The sequence below is a fragment of the Macaca fascicularis genome, chromosome 1, assembly GCF_037993035.2.
Source record: "Macaca fascicularis isolate 582-1 chromosome 1, T2T-MFA8v1.1".
NCBI lineage: Eukaryota > Metazoa > Chordata > Mammalia > Primates > Cercopithecidae > Macaca > Macaca fascicularis.
In genome coordinates this window covers 22,904,884-22,924,858 of record NC_088375.1, presented here as the reverse complement: position 1 = coordinate 22,924,858, position 19,975 = coordinate 22,904,884, and positions in this window count along the sequence as shown.

The window sequence follows — 19,975 nt, the reverse complement described above, 5'->3', positions numbered from 1 at the left end:
GAGGGTTACCACACTGAATGCTTGTAGAGTTTTAATTTTCCATGGTTATATGATGGTAGCATAGCCCACCAGCCATCAAGCTGTCAGCAAGAGCTTTGGAAAAGAGGAGCAAACAAAGCTGCAGGGCAAGGATGGACAACTTCATCCCTGGGCCACAGGACTCTAGCCTTTAGCTCGTACATTTGCATTTAGTACACATGCAACCTTTCTACATACTCATCAAATTCACACTGGGCTGAGACCCAATATAGCCAAGAAGGAAAGCTTCCCCCCACAAAATGAACAATTTCTCGTCAGAGTGGGAGAGTTTACATGGAACTTGTCATATAGTGTTTGCTTTCCATGAACTTCTATTACCACTACTTTAGCTCTGGATGCTAAAAATGTTGAGTCCTTGCACTCTGACGTCCTTTTCGTTTTCTGTTTTCTGGGATGTGAGAGTGCCCTCTGGTGGGCATTTGGTTGGAAAGTAGCGCTGAGAAAGCTTCCCGCTCTGCGAGGGAGAACCGTACATACTATGGTGCACATGGAGCCTCCATGAAGCGCAGGGACGGTTGTGAACTGCGATCCAATGCCTTCATTCCTCCTCTACTCCCGCAACCTCCCCACGGTCGTGTCAGAGACCAACTAAATCAGTGCTGTCCAAGAGAACTTTCTACGATGATGTAAATATTCCACATCTGTGGGGCCCAATATATTGGCCGCTAGCTACTGAGCGTTTGAAATGAGGTTAGTGAGACTAAGGAAGTGAATTAACACTTTTACCTTTACATTAACATTTTTAGTGAGGTGAAATCTACATAACAAAATTAACCATTTTCAGTTGTACATTTTAGTGGCATTTAATACTTTCATATTGCTGTGCAACCAGCATCTCTATCAAGTTCCAAAATATGTTCATTACCCCGAAGAAACCCTGTAGCTATTGATCAGTCACTTCCCATTTCCACCCTTTACTCAGTCCCTGGCAACCACCAATCTGCTTTCTGTCTCTATGGGTTATCTATTCTGGAGAGTTCATATAAATAAAATCATACAATATGTCAGCTTGTGAGTCTGGCTTCTTTAATTTACCATAATGTTTTTGAGGTCCATCGACATTGTAGCATTTATCAACACTTCATTCCTTTTTATGGCAGAGTAATATTTCATCTTATGGGTATACCACATTTTGTTGATCCATTTGTCTGTTGGTGAACGTTTGGATTGTTCTAACTTTCGGCTACACTGAAGAGCACTGCTGTGAACATTCGTGTACCAAGGTCTGTTTGAGTACCTATTTTCAATTCTTTTGAATATATACCTAGGAATGGAATTGCTAGGCCACACAGGAATTCTTTATTTAATTTTTTGGAGAATAACCCACCTATCTTGCAGGGTACTCAATTTTAGATTTTATAAAATGTTAATTAGTTTAATCTCAACTTTGCAACAAGACCTAATGATTCCAGAGCACCTTGATTCTTTCTGAGCACTAGAGCAAGGTGCTCAAGAACTGCCAAGGCAACATTTAAAAAATACATTCCTACAGGGTAGCCATAATCTTAACATTTTTTCCTGCCTACATCATAGGGAAGAGATCACGACCATGGAAAGTAAGAATTGAAAATGGCTTTAGAGGGCAAGTATCCCAGCCCTAACATTCATAGATGAAGAAACTGAAGCCCAGAGAAGTGACATTTTCTTCCTAAGTATTTGATGGGCACACCACTCAGGGCAAGGGCTGGGAAGAGTTGGAGGCAGCACATGGGCACTAGGTGGCAGCAGAAAGCACAGGGGTAATAGAAAAAGGAGGATCGAGTAGGTGGCTGCAGTGAGACTAAAACCTACTTACTGTCTGGTGTGTTGGCCAGAGGGTGGGTACGTGGGGCTGTTGCCAACTTGCTTGGGTTAAAGTCTAGACTTCGTTGTGTCCTGAAACAAATCCTATGGTCCTAGCTTCAGAGATAACATGAACCCAGCCAATTTTCACTACCTTTCTCATCACCACCCTGGCCCAAGCATAGACTAGTGCATGGCTTTCTATTCAAAACACCAATTTGCCCTCCCACCCCTATCAACTGTTTCCACTATTGTCCATTGACAGCCTTCCCCAGCAACTGTTACATTCTCATCACACTTAAAATCCAAATCCTTACTGTGGCTTCTAAGATGCTATACATATGTGCCCTGGCTACTTTTTCAACCTCATCACCTATCATTCTCTCTGCTGTCCTTTTCTCCAGTAACAGTGGCCTTCTTGGTCTTCCTCACACTTGCCAAGCACATTTTCCATTTGTCTGTCCTGTCTTTCATTCAAGTCTCTCCTCAAATGTCATCTTGTTAGAGAGGCCTTCTCTGAGCATCTGTATTAAATAAAAGCCCTTTTACCACCATCCCCACTCTCTATCTTTGTCCCATTTATTATTATTTTACAAAGCTCTTCATTACCTGGCATTATGGTAGCATGTTATGTAGAGAAAATTGTTTTACCCCTCACCGGAATGTGAACTCCATGGGGCCAGGACTTTCTGTCTTGTTTGTTCTCTGTTGTGCTTATAGAGACTTGCATATAGTGTATAAAGAAAAGGAGGAAGAAGGGAAGGAAAGAACAAAGAAAGGAAGGAAGGGAGGGAGGAAGGAAGGAAGGAAGGAAGGAGGAAGAAATGAAGGAAGATAAGAAATGAAGATTATCTTGGCAAATTAGCCAATCTCTCTTAAATCTTGGTTGTCTTACCTGAAAGGTGGGATTGAGAATCATATCTACCTCACAGAGCTGTTGGACCTTGAAATGGCTCTCCTCCAGGTGCTTTCTATTAATGCAATTAGATGAGAGGGATCTATTGCCAATAATTTATCTGATTAGTATGGTTTATATGAAATAGGGACTAATCATCCTTAAACCAATACCCATTCCCACCTCCTGAGAGGACCATCATATTAATCAGTCTGGAGCTGATGCAGGTGATTGGGAAGAAGCTTTATTTTCCAAGAATCAATATTCAGGAAAAAACATGTTGCATTAAAACACATCTGTATTGTTTTTAAGTGAGGCCTGGATACACTTATCTCTTAAGTTCTAATGATGGATATTTTACATTTCTCAGTATCCTATCAATGTCTTTTGGCATTTGGAGCCAACTTGACCCAACTGATTACCCAGGGGTTCATAACTCCTCAATAGGTAAGGTGGTCATGCATGAAAAAAATATAGCTTAACTTTGGGGTACCTACAGTACCTCTGTAGGGGCTCTGTAGCTTGTGCCTGGGGCTGGTAATTATACTTAATAATAAGGTTGGTTCAGGGATTGTATAGTCAAAAATGTGGCCCGGAGAGTTCAAAAATTCATCTTGCGGCTGCCTCCCTGTTCTTCATTCCTGGACCCAGCTTTCTCAAGTTACTTTCCTTTCGACCAAAGAAAGTCATAATCACAGGGAAGGGACTTCAACCAAACATCTGCTGGAGAAACAAGTAGAGCTATTCACCTGTATAATCAAAGAGGTTCCTAAATTACACAGGGCACAGCAGTGACCTGGAATCCAACCACAGGAGGAGCCATACTGGAGGTCCTTCTTGTAATAAGAAGAAACTGACTGACAGGGAAAATTGTTTATAGCGGGTGCTAAAGCCACATAACCCCCAAGCCCACTTAATTCAGAGTCCCAGGCCAGCACAGATCCTCTTAGGTGGAATTCCACCCGGGGCAGGGGGAGGAGTTGGTGGTAAGAGATGGAAAAATGATGCCTAATGGAATAGGAGGAAGGAGGGAGGAATGGGAGGGAGGAAGGAAGGAAAGAAAGAAGGAAGGAAAGAATAAAGATATGAAAAAGAAAGGAAGATGATCTTGGCAAGTTAGTCAATCTCTCTCGCTCTCTCTTTTTTTAGATGGAGTCTCGCTCTGCCACCAGGCTGGAGTCCCCTGGAGCCAGTGGCGCGATCTTGGCTCACCGCAACCTTCGCCTCCCGATTTCAAGTGATTCTTCTGCCTCAGCCTCCCGAGTAGCTGGGACTACAGGTGTCCGCCATTATGCCTGGCCAAGTTTTGTATTTTAAGTAGAGACAGGGTTTCACCATGTTGGCCAGGATGGTCTCGATCTCTTGACCTCATGATGCACCCGCCTCAGCCTCCCAAAGTGCTGGGATTATAGGCATGAGCCACCACGCCTGACTTGGCCAGTCTCTGTTAAATCTCAGGGCAAAAGACAGATATATGGCAAAAGAAAGTTGAAATCTACTTCTGAACTGTAAACACTCCTTGGATAGAATTAATTGATCTTCTAGAAGTTGAACACTTTTTTTTTTTCCAAATGAATTATCCAAATAAATTGTTTACTCAACATTGAGACTTTAGTTGCTTTGAAAAATTAGCCTTCCTCTTTTTCATTTCTGGAGTGATCCCAGGCTAGCTTTCCTAGTAAGATACATTTTCTTGTGGGACTCATCTTTTAAAGCACCTCCTCTTTTGCCTTATAAAAGCTGACTCTCGTGCTCTGGAGAAAGGACAACAAAGCTTCTGAACTGACATACGCACCTCTTACCTGTGGTCCCCTGGAGCCAGTGAGCCCTGCTTGTTTCCTGACCCAGGAGTGATGGCAGTTATGAGATGGTGAAGTCAGGCCAACCATAGCATCCCAGCCTAGGAGGGTGGGGCAGCACAGAGGCAGGGACTTTTAGAGCTCCTCAAGTCAGAGCAAGGACCAATCACCTCCTCTTTTTTTGCCTAGGGGACAAAACTTATTCCTGAGCAATGAACTAGGCAGACATTCAACCATACACAGTCTACTCAAAAAAGGTTACAAATTTTGCCCTTTTCTGGAAGAATATCTTTCTGCTGTTCCCTGAGAGCTGCAGTGTAGGACACCCCATATATGCCATTTCTAGGGTTGCCATCCATGTGCACACGACAGTGCTCTGCAGGGCTCTCTGTTACCTCTTCTGAATGTCCTTCCACCTTCCTCTCCTCCTATAGCCTATACTTTCTCTCCCTCTTCTTTCTTCTCTCCTTCTCCCCTTTTCTCCTTACCTTCCTTTTTCTTTCCCTGCTCCCATCCCCCCTCCTTTCCTGCCTTCCTTCTTTCCATATTCCTTCATTCATTCATGACACGTGATGGTTGAAAAAGGGAAGAAGTGGGAGGCAGCCCTGTATGACCACAGAGTGCAGCACAAAGCCTTCATTCAGTCTATCCACCCCTTTTCAAGTCCCAGCTCAAGGAGTTCAGCTTTGTGGAGTTTTTCCTTAGTGCCTCTACGGAGAGCCAACTGCTGCTTCCTCTGGCCTCCACTTTTCTTGTTCCAAATTTCATCACATAATTTCCTAATTTGTGTTATTATCTGATTCTCTGGGGCTTTCCCTACTGGACAGTGAAAGCTTGAAGAGCAAGGACTGAGCTCACGGATTTCTGAGCTTGCAGCTGATACTTGTTCTTGGTCCACAGTATGTGCTCCTTAAGTGTAAACTGGATAAATGAATGAGTAAAATGCATAGTTGATTTCCTGCAATCTGGAGAATAATGTCAAAGTACTTTAGGACAGCCTCAACGCGTTGCTCAGTCTGTTCTCAACTTGCTCTATGTGACTTGAACGCTCTGGATCATCCAGGATAAACTATGTATTGCCTCGTTGATATCTCCATACATTCTCATCTCCTTTTCTTTTTCCTTTTTCTTTTGTTTGCAGTGCCCCCTTCTCCTCTCTAACGATATAATCCCCACCCATTTTTCACTGTGAGTTTTCATCTCAGTCCTCTTTAGAGACTGTCCTGTCCTCTGCAGCCCTACTTTCCTACTCTGACATACTCGCATGGCACTTAATCATTAATGTCTTCTAGCATCTTTTACAGTGGTTTTGAAATTGCTAGTCAATGATCTATAACTTCTTTTTTTTTTTTTTTTTTTGAGACGGAGTCTCGCGCTGTCACCCAGGCTGGAGTGCAGTGGCCGGATCTCAGCTCACTGCAAGCTCCGCCTCCCGGGTTCACGCCATTCTCCTGCCTCCGCCTCCCGAGTAGCTGGGACTACAGGCGTCCGCCACCTCGGCCGGCTAGTTTTTTGTATTTTTTAGTAGAGACGGGGTTTCACCGTGTTAACCAGGATGGTCTCGATCTCCTGACCTCGTGATCCGCCCGTCTCGGCCTCCCAAAGTGCTGGGATTACAGGCTTGAGCCACCGCGCCCGGCCCTTATAACTTCTTAAGAGTGTCTTTCTGTCTCTTTTTTCTTTCTTTTTTTTTTAAAACAGGGTCTGGCTGCTCAGGTTAGGGTGCAGTGGTACAATCTTGGCTCACTGCAACCTCTGCCTCCCAGGCTCAAGCAATTCTCCCATCTCAGTCTCCTGAGTAGCTGGTAATACAGGTGCATACCACCATGCCCGGCTATTTTTTTTTCTTTTTTTGGTAGAGCCAGGGGTTTCACCATGTTGCCCAGGCTGGTCTCAAACTCCAGGGTTCAAATGATCCTCCCACCTCTGCCTCCCAAAGTGATGGGTTTACAGGCATGACCCACTGTGCCTGGCTCTTTCTTTTCTCTTGTAAGCTTTCTGAAGGCAGAGGTGATGTCACCTACTTGTGCAATTGGCAATGACTCCACTTCTTTCCCCTGTCCTTTCATCTTCACCATATTCCCTTGTTCTCAGTTTCATGGATTACCATGCAGCAGCATGTCTTCTAGAAGTGCGGAGCCATTTTGCTTTTGTCCTAAAACTGCTTTTATAAACAGAGTAAACCATTTCTCTGCCAAATTTTCTTTCTAAACTATGTATTCACCAACTCTTGATGATAGCTAAAAGGTAAGTTTACCTCTTTAAAAAAATACATATACACCCTGCTTATTCCCCAAACATTCCTTGGGAAAGATGACTCAATATAGGGGTTTATTTGATACCACTGGGCTTTATTTGGTCCCACTTTGTCTGAGATTAGATTATGAGTTGTTTCATTGCAGTCTGTCGCTACTCATCTTTGTACCTGGCTCTTAGCATAGCCGCTGACTCCAGTGTACTCCACTAAACTCAAGCGAATCTCCTTTTTAATAGCGGGGTTGAATGTAAGTCTGATATTTACCTTAAAGACCACTCAAAGTGCAGGCCATGGATCAGCAGCATCAGCATCACCTGGAGATTGTTTGAAATGCACATTCACTAAATCTGTCATGGGGATAGGGGAGGCAGCCAGCTGTGTTTTGGCAAGTCCTCCAGGTGGTATTTCTGATGCAGCCTCAGGTTTAAGAACGACTGATATAGACTATCCTTAGCAGATAAATTTGTCCAGTAATGAGTTGTTGTATATTAAGGGATCCAGGTTTGTCCAAGGTTCTGGTACATTGTATGGAAATATTCAGGGGGCAGAGTGGCAGCTGGAGCTTGTCTTCAGTCTCTGATAGTCTGCCAACAGGAGAGAGAGCTGCCTGTCACCATACATGCCCTGGGCTTTTTTGCTGCCCCTGATTTGCACTTAGCAGCCCTGTCCCCAGCGTCCAAGGGATAAGAGAAGTAATAAAGACGGCACTTCATGCAAGCAAGCCCGCCTCTGGCCCCCTGTGCTATGCATGGCATTCCCACAACCTGGCCAAGCCACCCAAGCCCCTGTTCTGCTGAGATTCACCTGCACCAGGTAGACAGTGAGGGATTGTTCAGAGCAAAACACTGTGCAATCAATTGGAGATAACAGAGGCCCAGGGGTCAGGCGGGCTGCCCAGAGCATCTTTCATCTTTGACTTATATTGGTAGAGTGTAAAGTGTGGCATCAGCCTGGCCTGCCTCGCGGTCAATGGCTGCCTTGTTCTGCCCTCCATTTATCTGCCATCTCTCTGATGTCACAGGTTTCATTTGGGTAGCTGACTTCAAAGGTGCTTTTCAAATTTTTTTAATTTTTCTATTTCAGGGATAATAGCCCAGCTTTTCAAAAGCATTTTGCTCTGCAATCAAATCAAATATTCTTAAACGGATGAGGCCAAGTCAACCCAGCCCAGGCAAAGAGGCTCCCAAAAGATTGCCAAAAACCGGGTGCCAGTTCTGACAGATGGACAAAGGTAAGCTGTGTTTTCTGTCCCCCTCCACTGTATTCTTCTTCTCTCAAATCCATCCTTGTGCTGAGATGTAAAAAACAAAAACACCCCTCACTATTCCCTGGTTTCTGTGTAAACTGATTAAATGAAGGTATTTTCTACAGGGGTCTACAATAAACTACCCAGGGACAACTGGGCAATGCAGCCAAATACTTGGCTCACTGAGTTTTTCCAATATATTAACCGTAGCTCCATGGAAAAGCCAAGTTGGCTCCCGCCTTCATGTTTTATAGACTCAGATTTCATTTGAAGCCATCTCTATAAATAAACCATAGGACCTGCCACTTTGTGCTCTGTTCCTTTCTTTGTTTGCTTCTATTAATGACAGCCCTGGGACCAAGAAGACTTGGGCAGCCCGAATGCTCTTGCTGGCTCTGCTTGGCCAGCACACACCTTCCTCCCACCACCTGCCCGCAGAGGGGATCCCCATTGTTTTGCTTCCCCAGTGCCCCTCCCTCATTCTAGGCACTCAGGTTGAACAGCCTTTCCTGCAAACGCACACAGGCCAGAATCTTTAAAGGCCAGGCACTTTAGTTATCCATTGGTGTCATGTTTGAATACCAGTGTTTTATATTTATACATAAAGAGGATTTTCAAATATAGTCAATTATATGTATACATATATATGTACATACAGACACACACACACACACACACACACACACCTGTATAGACAACCCCAGCCATTCTCCCACTCCCAGACAGCTCTTTTATGTGGGGAATGGAATGACTCCCCATCTGTGCCTTGACCATCAAAGCTGGAGCTCTAGGAGTGCAGGAGGGCAGCCACGTGTCCTGACCACCCCAGAGTCTGGGCTTTCCAGGGAAAGACTTTGTGCAATTGCCTGGGTTATTTTTTTTTCTTTTTCTTTTTTACCATGTGCCTCCCCCACCCCCAAATCTCTGCACTAAAGCTGATTGTAGGCAATGTTGAAAGAGAACTGCATTTGAAAGAAAAAATTAAAAAATCCAAAAAACTAATGAGAAGGAAAAAATCCATGATGGAGCATTCAATTATGAATACTCCATCAGTGAGTATTCAAGATTGAATGCTCTATTGTGGCTTGCCTGGACCATATGGTGGCCTGAGTTGACTTGTAGGCAGACTGAATGGCTAGATACAAGCTTGGGTCTTTACATTGAAGGGACATATTTCCAGTGAGTAATAATAACCGATATTAACTGGCATTTGTTAGTTCCTAGACACTGAGTTGAGTGGTTTACAAGCCTTATCTCACTTAATTCTTATTCAATTCTCACAATATTACCCCGTGGCAGGTTATATCATTATCACATTTTATAAACGAGAAAAATTAAAGCTCAGAAAGTCTGAGATTTAAACTCAGGTCTGTCTGCTCCAGAGCCAAGGATCTTAGCCACAGTGTTTTTGCTGCACCTCAGTGTCCTGTTGCAGATGGCATCTGAATAGGGAAGTACAGAGAAAAGAGAAAGAGGGGGACAATGGTTTTTGACCAGAGAATAGATTTCTCTGGACTTCAGAGGAAATAATTCTGCAAGAGATAAAAGGAGCCATCACCTTTTGGATTTTAGGCCCACTCATCTCCCCTCAAGGCCTGTCTTCCTTCTGGGGGTAAGGAGAGCCCTCTGCTTCCTCTACAGGAAGGGGGAAGATTCCATTGCTGTTCTAAGTGATGAGGAGTGGGCAATGATGGTTCAATGTCATGTCTGAAGAGCTAGGACCAAACTCAACTCTTCAAGCTCTGTATTTTCAGCACTTGACTGTTCATAGTCCCCAAGAGTGTAGGGCAGAGTTAGATATGTCCCTTCTATTTTAGAGATATAATTTCAAAACACTCAGAAAAAAAGTTCAGAGAAAAGGTAGGAAAAACTCCACAGACTAAGACCATTTACCCAGAAGTTCTCAAAAAAAAATCCAATATAGTAGGAAAGAGGAAAAGAATATAAACAAAAGACCGAGGGTGTCTCCAGAAAATATGTCTGCAAGTTCAGACGCCAAAGACATGGAAAGAGGTGAATATAAACAAAGATGGACAGGCACCATGCCACTGACCACTTTGGGGGTGGAGGGGGCAATCTGCAAGTAAACCAAGAGGTGTCAGATGACAACAGACAGGTTTTGGGCAAGAAAACAACAACAACAACAACAACAACAACAACAACAGTGAAAGGAGAGTTCTGCTGTAGGTCAATATTGAAATGGTAACAAGTCAGAGAGAAAACAGAACTGTCCAATACTTGCTTTGTTTCTATGCTTATTTGCAGAGAAGGATTGTTCAGCTGTAAAGGTTAGCATCGACATTGATGGGAGATAAGTTAAACCCGGGAGAAAGGCAGAGGTGACAAAAGAGAAACTAGGGGATCTATATGTGTGCAAGTCTCCTGGGTGGATCCATCTACTTTCAGGGTAGGAGGTAACTTGCATATGAGCTGGCTGGAAAGATCTTGAGTAATTTCTGAGGAATCTTGAGATCCATGGTCATTGAGAAGCTGGCTTGTGAACACTTGGACTCTGATCTAGCATGAATGTATTAAGGGCAAGTGATTCCAAAATAGGCATCACAGGCATTTAATGAAGCGTTTGACGAATTCATGGTTTGAAGCTGGCCCTGCTAACTAATATGCTGAATGAAAAAATTAGAATCCCAAAGGTATGGGAGGACTCAGCCAGTAAACTAAACCTAACAAGATAAAAATATCATAAATTCACTCACTGTTCAGTACAGAATAGGGTAAGGTGGTTTGATGAGCATACCCTTAAACAAACAAACAAACAAAAACCTAAGGCTTTTAGGCAATTGTAAACTTGATATGAGCCTGAGATGCAATATCATCGCCTAAAGAGTTAGTTCAAATGTGATTTGCATGAATGAAAACATAATGTTGAGAACTACAGAAAAAAGAAATCAAAATATTTTAATGAATGCCTTCCTTCTGCAAAATATTTTCAAATATTTTGGGTTTTTTTCCCACAACCTATAAGGATTTTTTTTTCAGATGAGTTAGAGTTCAAGACACAGAAAGCTAATTAATTTTCTTGAGATCATGTAGCCAGGAAGTGGAAATGTCAGAGTTCATAGTCAGGTCAGTTTGATTCCAAAGCCCTGCTCTTTCCACTGCCCCACAATAAGGCCTCTGCAGAGCCAGGTGGGGTTCTGTTAACACGTAGCACAATGGTGGGCTTGGTGGCGAGAGCTGTGCTCTAGCAGAGATCTTGGTAATCTAGAGTATTTTTAGAGGCCAATTGCTTTGTATTACATTGTATTACACTCTAGAGTTAATTCAGGATACTAATGTCTTCTGGATAAGGGTGAGAACTAAAATATAGTTATAATGATGAGAGGTCTGAAAACTGTCACATAAGAAAACACTAACAACATTTAGCTAGCAAGCTAAAGATTTACAGAGGATTTGAAATGTGTTTTCAAATAGTTGAATGTCTGCCACGGGGCAGAAGGAAGCAGATGTGTTTTGGTTACTCCAGAGGCAGATCTAGAGCCAATGGGAGAAAGTTACATGGACATTGGTTCCCACCCTGTATTAGTTTCCATTACTACTATTTAAAAATTTACTTAAAATTTAGTGGCTTAAACAGCACAAATTTATTATTTGACCGTGCTGTAGGTCAGAAGGCTGATAAGGGTCTCCTTGGACTAAAAGGAAGGTATAGAGAGGCTACAATCCTTCTAGCGGCCCTAGAAGGCCATTTTCCTGCCTTTTCCAGCATCTAGAGGCTGCCCACATTTCTTGGCTCATGGTTCCCTTCCTCCATCTACAAAGCCAGCAATGTTGCATCTGTCTACTCTTCCGTAGCCACGTCTTCCTCTCCCAGGTGGAAATGGCTCTCTACCTTTAAGGACTTATATTCTACTAGGAAACAGAAAATAATGAACAGCAAACACAATAAATATGTAAATTATGCAATATGTTAGAAGGATATAAGAGCTAAGGGGAAAAAAACCAGCATAGCCAGGGGCATCAGAAATATCTGTGGGGCATTGCAGGTTGAAATTTTAAATAGACTAATGAGGGTAGGCCTCATTGTGAAAGTGACATTTGAACAAAAACTTTGAGATGAGGGAGTTAGGCATGCAGATATCTGGAGAGGAGTATTTAAAACACAGGGAACAGGCAGTGCTAAGGCCTAGAGGCAGGAACATTTCTAGTATGTTTCAAGAATAGTAAGACAGTGTAGCTGGAACAGAGATACATGGTTATGGTGGTAAAGGAAGAAGGAGGGTAAATGAGGATACAGGAAAGGAGAAAGGAGATGATGTAAGAAATTTGTAATATCCAAAGACCTATAAAACTCTAAGGTATTGATTTCGTGGAGTAGGTTACAGCGGGCGGGGATCATGTAAAATTCATATCTGAATATCCAGACTGCCTAGCAGAGATCTTCACAAGGTAATTGTCCAATAAACGTTGACTAAATGAATGCTACATTTTTTAGCATTGACTAAATGAATGCTAAATATTTTACTAAATTTGGTAAGTCCGTACCATAAATACAGAACCAATTAGCCTAAAACTTGGTCTAGATGATTCCCTCTCTGCTAACCATTACTTAACGGCAACTGAAAAGAGCAGATTACTTGGTTTGCTCGCAAATTAAGTCACTTCTCACCATCCCTCAGTGTCTTCCTTTGCAACATATGAATAAACCTGTTCCCTAAGTAGGTGCAGTGGAAAAACGTTAGGATGTGGAACAATTCAAGTGCCAGATAAATTATTCATTTGTTCCCTGTAACAAACTAAAAAAAAAAAAAAAAATCTGCTCCTTAACCTCTTTAAAATTTCCCCATGCCCTTTATTTCTCATTCATTTGTTCACTTATTTCACCTTAAATTCTAATCCTATCCTTTTTTCTTCCATCCCAGCATCTGCTCTGGGCTCTGAAGAGAGCTTTCTCATCCAAGAGCCTCAGCGAGAGACTGAACTCATGATCTCTTCAGAAGCTTAAACATGCTTTGTAATCTCAAGTATTTAAAACCAGAAGTAGCCAACTGCTCAATATCTTCATTTCATCCTGAGTTCTCACCAGGCAGACTCTTCTGATTTGAATCTAGACAAAGCAGGACTCATCTTCAAATCAGACCCAGCTTGAACTTGCCCTGAAGGTGACTAAGGTCCCCAGTCTAATAACTGCCAGAATCATCTATGGGACTTTTAAAAACTACCAATACCAGGACCACATCCCAAGATCTACTAAATCAGAAATCTCCAGGTCTTGGGCCCAGGAATCTATATTTTCTAAAATCTCATTGTTGATTCTGACACAGATGGTCCATGGATTTAATTCATGTTGCTTCCTTCTAATAAGATGGCACTTATATCATCTGAGGTATCTCCCTTATTTTTAAAGCTGCCCCCAAAATAAATTGTTCAAACTGCCTGTGCAATTCATCCAATTTTCTCATAAAAACAAATAACTGTGTTTTTAATGCTTTAGAAAATTCTCTTTTGGGAGAGGTGAGAGTGGCCATGTTCGTCCTTCATTCATTTTACTAATAGTTCTTAACCTAAGAAGTTTGTTAGCTGTTGGAAATATAATGATTAATTAGACATTGTCCTGGCCCTCCTACTACTCTGCCTACAGTAGGAGAGACAGAAAAACAAGCAATGTGTGGTGGGAGGTACTATTCGGAACAGATACATGATTTGGAGTATTAGTAGGCAGATACCCAAATAAGGGCATCACAGAAGATACGCGCACATGTATATTTTATGTGTGAGGATAAGTGTGTGCACAGATCCATGTAATTTGCTCACAGATCCTTTGTTCTTACATTATTTTCAACTTTCAGGTTGAAATGATCTAGCCTGGTTTACTTTTTGCTCTTTAGAAAGCATACTTTGGATATCTGGTCAACACTTCCCTGTGTAAGCATCACAGTTGCCCAGAAGCACGTGAGAATACATGAATGCAGAAGCCCATGAGAAAGAAGAGACTCCACAGCCTTCACCACCCAGGCCAGCAAAACTGGCATCACAAGCCAGAACATGACACTTTTCGTTGTAGTTTAGCAAGTGTGATTCCAGGTCTGTACTGAACTCTGGGATTCAGAGCATCTATTCTATGTATCAGGAAAAACCTTCTGTATAACTTTGTATTATATGTACCCTCTCCCTCAACTCACACATTGCAAAGTGGTTACCTTATACATCCTCTATTTCAGATGTATCAAAATCCTGCAAATGGCTCTACATTTTCTGCGACTTGCATCATTTCATAAAATTGTGGCGAATATCCCCAGAGCAGAAGAACAGACAGAGGTTCTCATAAGCACTGCTGAAGAATTCTTATAATGAAATAAATACAAATTCTTTACCTCTCTCTCTCTCCGTGTGTGTGTGTGTGTGTGTGCCCACGTGTGCCTCTACACAGGGATCACTGTAGCCTTTACTGTTTGTGGTTAGGGTTATTTATTTTTTTATTTTTTTATTTTTGGAGACAGAGTCTCCCTCTGTTGCCCAGGCTGGAGAGCAGTGGCATGATCTCGGTTCACTGCAACCTCTGCGTCCCAGGTTCAAGCAATTCTCCTGTCTCAGCCTCCCGAGTAGCTGGGACTACAGGCACACACCGCCACACTTGGCTAATTTTTTGTATTCTAGTAGAGATGAGATTTCACCATGTTGCCCAGGCTGGTCTCGAACTACTGAGCTCAGGCAATCCGCCTGCCTTGGCCTCCCAAAGTGTTAGGATTATAGGCATGAGCCACCGTGCATGGCCTAGGATGATTTTATTTACAGTATTTCATTTCATCCTTCCAGTTCCATGAAGAAGGCAGAGACAGTTGGTATCATATACATTTTGCAAACAACAACAAAAATATGCCCAGCTTGTGTCTTATTCAATTTTAACGGCTAGTGAGAGGAGGAGCCTGAATGTGAACCAAAGGTTCTGGCTTCATATAATTTTTATTTTATCATTATTTATTTATTTTAGAGACACGGTCTCATCATGTTACTCAGGCTAGTCTCAGACTCCTTGGCTCAAGTCATCCGCCCACCTTGGTCTCCCAAAATGTTGGGATTACAGGTGTGCACCACCGTGCCCAGTCAAAGTATCTGGCTTCAAACAGAAAGTCTTTAGCATATATCATCCAGATATACAAGTACGTTCTTTGGCAGTTCATACCCCACAACACTTCTAGGGAGTGGTGAGTCTATGAACTGGCTACTTTCAGAGTCTCTTCTTTGTATGGAGTCCAAACTAAGGCTGATGCCCCAAACTAAGGCAGAAGTTGTCTTCTCTGTGAATATTTAACACTGGTTTCTTGGGTAGGGCCATCCATGCTGGCAATTCATTAGGGTTTGAAAGTACCTCTAATGAGCACCACTAGTAATGCTGATCGCTCATGGCTATCACTCTTTCCTCACTACCGTTGGCAATGGCTCTCTCTGGTTTGTAGTGTGACTTTTGTAGGTTGTTTCCATTGTCTGTTTAAAATGAGACTACCATTGACAAGAGGGATTAAGTGTGTAATAGAAATGTATTTTGTTTGGGACAAACTGGACAGGGGCAAGATGAGAACTCTACATCCCCCTACAGCTCTGTCCATCATAGCTGTTGTCATTTACTGTAATGAGTTACATGGATTAATGCTGATAGCTTCGAAGGTACTGGGTTAGGATAATTTTGCCTTTATGAGATGTCACCCTGAGGTCAGGAAATAAATGTCACAGGCCCCTAGAAAAGCAAGTTGAAAAGGTGAGGGGCATGAAGTCCTGCCTCCAGGGTGACTGAGGGTGTTCCCAGCACACCCTGATGACAGCCTGCACCGTTTGTCCTCATCTGCAGGGGGACAAATTCCCTGGAGCCTGTGATTATTAATGGGGCACCAGCTGCTTTGTCTTTATTGCTGTCAGTCACAGTGTCTGCCTCTGCCAGTCTGCAGGGATGTGGCTTCTGAAGTCAGAGTACAGAGCCGCCAATCAGTGTTTACCTTCTCCCTGCCCTTTCTTACCTTCCATACCAGCTCCAGCTTACTTGCACGAACAGTTCCCTTAATTCCATGAGCTGCCTCAGAGTCAATTGATGTCAGAGAGCGCCACCTGCTGAGCTAAGGGGTGACATTTAAAATCAGTATGCTGTGAGCCTGTACATGGAGCTAGCCAGTCATCCCACCTGCCCACTCTGTGTCTACTTGCTGGGTGGTTTAGATGTAAAAAACAACCCCAAAATACAACTTGAGGTAGAGAAAGAGAGCAGAGGGGTGGTTGTCAGGGGATATGGGAGGGAAGAATGGAGAGTTACTGTTCAATGGGTATACAGTTTCAGTTGTGCAAGATAAAAGAGTTCTGCAGGTGGCTAGTGGTGATGGTTGCACAATATGAATGTACTTAATACCACTGAACTGTATACCTAAAATGCTTACAATAGTAAACTATATGTTTTGCCACAATAAAATATAATCTATAGAAATATATGAAGGAATAAATTTTTTAGTCAATGAAGTATCTTATTGGATCATCAAAATAAACAGATAATTAATAAATAAACAAATAAATACAATTTGAGAGTTTCCTGGCACCCAATACCATTCCTCTGCAAAACCCTTTCTTCCCATCTTACTAATCTCAAAATTGATTATGAAAGGATACGGGCACTCATTTAGAGAGGTGGCAGAGTAATAACTGGAAATGTTCCCATACCATGAGACCTGAGTTCTAATCTCCAACTCTGTGACCAGATATGCCGAGAACTTTAACCTTCATAAGCTGGCCTATTAAGTCATCTATTGCAATACAAAAAATCTGAGATTTATTTCAGCTTTAAGAATAAAAATTCAGGCCAGGCACAGTGGTTCATGCCTGTAATTTCAGCACTTTGGGAGGCCGAGGAGGGCGGATCACCTGAGGTCAGGAGTTCAAGACTAGCCTGACCAACATGGTGAAACACCATTTCTACTAAAAATACAAAATTAGCCAGGTGTGGTGGCACATGCCTGTAATCCCCCCTCCTCAGAAGGCTGAGGCAGGAGAATCGCTTGAACCCAGGAGGTGGAGGTTGCAATGAGCTGAGATCACACTAATACACTCTAGCCTGGGCAACAAGAACAAAACTCTGTCAAAAAAAAAAAAAAAAAAAAAAGAAAGAAAGAAAAGAAAAGAAAAAAAGAAAAGAAAAGAAAGAATAAAAATTCAGCTGTTCCTTGTGAAGGCAACAATTTTACTACAGTTCTCCACATGACAGAGTTAACTGAGACCATGTCCTTTCTTAAGTACAGGTTTTATTTAAGGAGAGGACCAGTAGAAATGGAAATTTAACAAGGAAAGGATAACACATGCTTAGATGAGACAATTTTCTAACTGAGAATTCTAATTTATTAGAGGGTTGTGAAAAGAGTTTATCTTTTCAATCAGTATTGTACAAAAGGAATCAGAAAATATTTGACTGCATTGCACGTAGTAATGGTAAGTGTTTTGTGAAGTTTTTATTTCGGTTATCAATCCATGCTGCTCTCATCTTATGCTCTGTCTCTCTTCAGATCATATAAATATTTTGCCTTTTACTGTCCATGCTGTTCTCATCTTCTAGCTTGTGAGTCTAGGTCAGATAAAGCAGGTCAGAAGCTCTATAGAGAGGTAGGCAGGTCATGACTCGGCACTCTGAAGACCCAAACCCCAAGACTCATTCTTTGAGTGTTGGGTGTCCACGGCTTCAGGTTCTGCATGCACCTCACCTGACACTGTATCCTTTTCATAAATCACACATATCTGAAGGTCTGGGGGGCATGGGTGGGAGGAAATAAATAGACAGTTAAACGATCAGTGGTAAATTTTCCAGACCTTGCAGAATAGTCCTACTAAAACTGTCCATCCACCCGATGGTCTCATTTGCAATCTTTTCCAACATTCCATTCTGTAAACTAGGCAATTGTCTATAGAGATTTTAACTTGCAAATATATGTGTGAAATGTTTGCCAAAATGCAATTAGTTTGGGTTTGTTCTCATTCTTTCGTGAGATTTTGTTGTATAAAGAAGGCTTTTAAGATACTCAGAGGGAGGTTTTCATAAACTCCCAATATTTTCTAACAAAGTTGCATTACAATGGAATAAGATCTTAATAATGGGATCAGTTGCTTGCAATAAATGAGAAATTTATATTCCCCAATTCTATGTATCTAGTATTAATCAAAGTAGGTTAAATGCAGTAGCAAAACAACCCCAAAACTCAGTGGCTTAACAGAATAAATTTATTTTTTCTTGTTCATACAAAATCCAATATGGTATTCCTGGTTGGTTGATTCTGTGGGAAGGTTTTGCAGCAAGTGATGACTGAGGGACCCATGTTCCTTCTATCTTGCGATGTCAGCATCTTCAACAGAGTCTTCAAGGTCACTGTAGAAGGAAAGAGAAGGTGGAGAAGGCATAATGGGTATTAACAATCTTGGCTTAGAAGTAACACACATCACTTACAGTCACATAACATGAGCCAGACTGGTCACTGAGATGCACAAGGGCTTGCATATGTAGTCCTGCTAGGGGAACAACTCTATTCCATGGAAAGGGAACGTACATCTCTGTTGGTCAGCTAGTTGCGCTGAGATACCCTGCCCTTAGGACAGTAAATCAGAGGCTTTCAATAAACATCTGCTAAATATATAAAGGGATAAACAAATGAATAGTAGAGCTCATCTTTTTATAATTATTTCATTATGTCCATGACTACAGCTTCATATATTATTTTAAATCATTTTAAAGAATAATACAGAGCAAGCACTCATTTTAGCCATTTAATCATTTTGCTGACTTCCGTGGCAGGTCTTTCAAGATGATTCTATATCATGTCTCGGGATAGCTTAGGTGTAATTTTCCTTAGGAAGCAATGCAGGGGTCTGTAAATGAACTTCAAATCCCTTCTGATTTGACCTTTGTAAGCTACATAAACTCCTCCTTGGTATTATCCTTAACCAAGCATAGTTGGTGGCGTATTTTCTTTCAGTAATTTTAGTTCAGCTAATTTTGGGACCTGGCTAATGAAGCCAAGGAAATGATTATAGCTAGCACATAAAAGAACCATTTGTAGCTAAGAAGACCAATTAAACTGAAGCCATTCAATTTTATAGTAACTTGTCTTACATTATACTTTTGGCTTATGGTGATTTTAAAAACAATCAGAAATTTTAAAAACTTGTCAGCAGTTTTCAGTACTAACAGAGAGAACATGAAATGATATAGTCAGTGGTTACAAAAATTCTGGTCACAAGAGAGACATACTGTAAGATAGAGACATTCATTAAGCCTTTCTGTAACTTGAATGATATATCATGCAGAGCTATATAATTTGCTTTGATCTAAACCTGTGCTTGTTCCAGAATCTAATTTCTCTGTAAACACTGTTAATTGATTACTCCTTGAACAATGTGCTGAACTGACCAATACTCTCCATCCCTTCCATAAAACGTAGAAACTGATGCCCACAGTATCTATCATGGAACAGAAGTCCAGGCTCAGATGACAGTTCCATGAGGTTGCAGAGGGTTCATGTTCCCTCCTAGTTTCTGCTCCACTCTCCCTGGAAAGTGACTGTCATCCTTGTGGTCCAATATAGCTTCCAGAGCTCCAATCATTCAGCAGCAGGATAAAGAGCCCAACTCCTCTCTCTCTCTTTCAAGAGATTTTCAGGAAGTTTCCCGCATATTTTCAAATAAACATGTTTAATATGTATGTGTTTGTATCATTTTAAAATGATTCTTCTCCTTAACTAATTTGTCTAGGTTAACAACCAACCATCAATTCTAACAGTATCTGATAAAAGAGCTTCTAATGCAGTTTGTTCTTGGATCCTGAATAGGAAAAGAATGCTCTGTGGAAGGAATTAAACATTTTTGTTTTGGGAAATGTATAATGGTGGGAATGACAAACAAATTGGCATTTGGTTTATACATCAGTCTTGTGCAAGCATGGCAGTCTGATTGTATTAGTTACAGTACAGTCTAACTTGCTG